The following is a 4,308-nucleotide window of genomic DNA, read 5'->3' as shown; positions in this document are numbered from 1 at the left end:
AGAAGCCACCTGAATAGAGCTACGTAGGATAGAAGCCACCTGAATAGAGCTACGTAGGATAGAAGGCACCTGAATAGAGCTACGTAGGACAGAAGGCACCTGAATAGAGCTACGTAGGATAGAAGCCACCTGAATAGAGCTACGTAGGATAGAAGCCACCTGAATAGAGCTACGTAGGACAGAAGCCACCTGAGGAGAATCAACAAGTAGTGAAAGCAGCCTCAGGGCATGGAAGCAGCATATGAGTTAAATGGAATACCAAATGTACATTTTAGTAGATGCGCTTATCAATAGCAACTTACAGTAATGAGAGCATACTTTTTCATACTGGTCGCACATGGGAATCGAACCCACAACCATGGCATTGCAAGCACCATGCTCTACCAACTGAGCCACATGGGACCCTATTCCCAATTTTAAAAATTGTTAAATCTTACCCTCCATTAGCTGGTATAACAGAATATGTAGAGGACTGGTTAAATCTCACCCTCCATTAACTGGTATAACAGAATATGTAGAGGACTAGTTAAATATCACCCTCCATTAACTGGTATAACAGAATATGTAGAGGACTAGTTAAATCTCACCCTCCATTAACTGGTATAACAGAATATGTAGAGGACTAGTTAAATATCACCCTCCATTAACTGGTATAACAGAATATGTAGAGGACTGGTTAAATCTCACCCTCCATTAACTGGTATAACAGAATATGTAGAGGACTGGTTAAATCTCACCCTCCATTAACTGGTATAACAGAATATGTAGAGGACTAGTTAAATCTCACCCTCCATTAACTGGTATAACAGAATATGTAGAGGACTGGTTAAATATCACCCTCCATTAACTGGTATAACAGAATATGTAGAGGACTGGTTAAATCTCACCCTCCATTAACTGGTAGAACAGAATATGTAGAGGACTGGTTAAATCTCACCCTCCATTAACTGGTAGAACAGAATATGTAGAGGACTGGTTAAATCTCACCCTCCATTAACTGGTAGAACAGAATATGTAGAGGACTGGTTAAATCTCACCCTCCATTAACTGGTAGAACAGAATATGTAGAGGACTGGTTAAATCTCAGAATATGTAGAGGACTAGTTAAATCTACCCTTCATTAACTGATAGAACAGAATATGTAGAGGACTAGTTAAATCTCACCCTCCATTAACAGGTATAACAGAATATGTAGAGGACTGGTTAAATCTCACCCTCCATTAACTGGTAGAACAGAATATGTAGAGGACTAGTTAAATATCACCCTCCATTAACTGGTAGAACAGAATATGTAGAGGACTAGTTAAATCTCACCCTCCATTAACTGGTAGAACAGAATATGTAGAGGACTAGTTAAATCTCACCCTCCATTAACTGGTAGAACAGAATATGTAGAGGACTAGTTAAATCTCACCCTCCATTAACTGGTAGAACAGAATATGTAGAGGACTGGTTAAATCTCACCCTCCATTAACTGGTAGAACAGAATATGTAGAGGACTAGTTAAATCTCACCCTCCATTAACTGGTATAACAGAATATGTAGAGGACTGGTTAAATCTCACCCTCCATTAACTGGTATAACAGAATATGTAGAGGACTGGTTAAATCTCACCCTCCATTAACTGGTATAACAGAATATGTAGAGGACTGGTTAAATCTCACCCTCCATTAACTGGTATAACAGAATATGTAGAGGACTAGTTAAATATCACCCTCCATTAACTGGTAGAACAGAATATGTAGAGGACTAGTTAAATATCACCCTCCATTAACTGGTAGAACAGAATATGTAGAGGACTAGTTAAATCTCACCCTCCATTAACTGGTATAACAGAATATGTAGAGGACTAGTTAAATATCACCCTCCATTAACTGGTATAACAGAATATGTAGAGGACTAGTTAAATATCACCCTCCATTAACTGGTAGAACAGAATATGTAGAGGACTGGTTAAATCTCACCCTCCATTAACTGGTATAACAGAATATGTAGAGGACTAGTTAAATATCACCCTCCATTAACTGGTAGAACAGAATATGTAGAGGACTGGTTAAATCTCACCCTCCATTAACTGGTATAACAGAATATGTAGAGGACTAGTTAAATATCACCCTCCATTAACTGGTAGAACAGAATATGTAGAGGACTGGTTAAATCTCACCCTCCATTAACTGGTATAACAGAATATGTAGAGGACTAGTTAAATCTCACCCTCCATTAACTGGTAGAACAGAATATGTAGAGGACTGGTTAAATCTCACCCTCCATTAACTGGTAGAACAGAATATGTAGAGGACTGGTTAAATCTCACCCTCCATTAACTGGTAGAACAGAATATGTAGAGGACTGGTTAAATCTCACCCTCCATTAACTGGTAGAACAGAATATGTAGAGGACTGGTTAAATCTCACCCTCCATTAACTGGTAGAACAGAATATGTAGAGGACTGGTTAAATCTCACCCTCCATTAACTGGTAGAACAGAATATGTAGAGGACTGGTTAAATCTCACCCTCCATTAACTGGTAGAACAGAATATGTAGAGGACTGGTTAAATCTCACCCTCCATTAACTGGTAGAACAGAATATGTAGAGGACTGGTTAAATCTCACCCTCCATTAACTGGTAGAACAGAATATGTAGAGGACTGGTTAAATCTCACCCTCCATTAACTGGTAGAACAGAATATGTAGAGGACTGGTTAAATCTCACCCTCCATTAACTGGTAGAATATGTAGAGGACAGAATATCACCTCCATTAACTGTAGAATATGGACTGGTTAAATCTCACCCTCCATTAACTGGTAGAACAGAATATGTAGAGGACTGGTTAAATCTCACCCTCCATTAACTGGTAGAACAGAATATGTAGAGGACTGGTTAAATCTCACCCTCCATTAACTGGTAGAACAGAATATGTAGAGGACTAGTTAAATATCACCCTCCATTAACTGGTAGAACAGAATATGTAGAGGACTGGTTAAATCTCACCCTCCATTAACTGGTAGAACAGAATATGTAGAGGACTGGTTAAATCTCACCCTCCATTAACTGGTAGAACAGAATATGTAGAGGACTGGTTAAATCTCACCCTTCATTAACTGATAGAACAGAATATGTAGAGGACTAGTTAAATCTCACCCTCCATTAACAGGTATAACAGAATATGTAGAGGACTGGTTAAATCTCACCCCTCATTAACTGGTAGAACAGAATATGTAGAGGACTGGTTAAATCTCACCCTCCATTAACTGGTAGAACAGAATATGTAGAGGAATGGTTAAATCTCACCCTTCATTAACTGGTATAACAGAATATGTAGAGGACTGGTTAAATATCACCCTCCATTAACTGGTAGAACAGAATATGTAGAGGACTAGTTAAATCTCACCCTCCATTAACTGGTATAACAGAATATGTAGAGGACTAGTTAAATATCACCCTCCATTAACTGGTAGAACAGAATATGTAGAGGACTGGTTAAATCTCACCCTCCATTAACTGGTAGAACAGAATATGTAGAGGACTGGTTAAATCTCACCCTCCATTAACTGGTAGAACAGAATATGTAGAGGACTGGTTAAATCTCACCCTCCATTAACTGGTAGAACAGAATATGTAGAGGACTGGTTAAATCTCACCCTTCATTAACTGATAGAACAGAATATGTAGAGGACTAGTTAAATCTCACCCTCCATTAACAGGTATAACAGAATATGTAGAGGACTGGTTAAATCTCACCCTCCATTAACTGGTAGAACAGAATATGTAGAGGACTGGTTAAATCTCACCCTCCATTAACTGGTAGAACAGAATATGTAGAGGAATGGTTAAATCTCACCCTTCATTAACTGATAGAACAGAATATGTAGAGGACTAGTTAAATCTCACCCTCCATTAACAGGTAGAACAGAATATGTAGAGGACTGGTTAAATCTCACCCTCCATTAACTGGTAGAACAGAATATGTAGAGGACTGGTTAAATCTCACCCTCCATTAACAGGTATAACAGAATATGTAGAGGACTGGTTACATTTCACCCTCCATTAACTGATAGAACAGAATATGTAGAGGACTGGTTGAACTAAGAGCCTAAATGCATTGTTATGTAGATGGTTAGTCCTCTAGTGGATGGAATGGAGACCAGCTTGGGGAATGAGTGGAATTGTCTGGAGAGGATTATCATTGGGCAGACAGACAGTAAAACACCTCCAGGATGTTTAGGTCCGTGTCAGTGGAGATGTTAAGGATGACAGTTAGGTGGGTCATGTTTCCGCCTGCTCCTCTCTCTCTCTCTCTCTCTCT

The 4,308-nt window shown here is 39.0% G+C and overlaps 1 non-coding gene across 1 annotated transcript; it reads right to left on the bottom strand.

Moving 5' to 3' along the window:
- Positions 1 to 328: 328 nt before the first annotated feature.
- Positions 329 to 404, bottom strand: trnaa-ugc. Its single transcript has one exon. It is a non-coding gene; the product is annotated as a tRNA-Ala (tRNA).
- Positions 405 to 4,308: the final 3,904 nt, after the last annotated feature.

This window comes from Oncorhynchus gorbuscha, unplaced genomic scaffold (genome assembly GCF_021184085.1).
Source record: "Oncorhynchus gorbuscha isolate QuinsamMale2020 ecotype Even-year unplaced genomic scaffold, OgorEven_v1.0 Un_scaffold_1171, whole genome shotgun sequence".
NCBI classification, from domain to species: domain Eukaryota; kingdom Metazoa; phylum Chordata; class Actinopteri; order Salmoniformes; family Salmonidae; genus Oncorhynchus; species Oncorhynchus gorbuscha.
The sequence above is the reverse complement of the archived record's forward strand: the minus strand, read 5'-3'. Positions and strand labels throughout refer to the sequence as shown.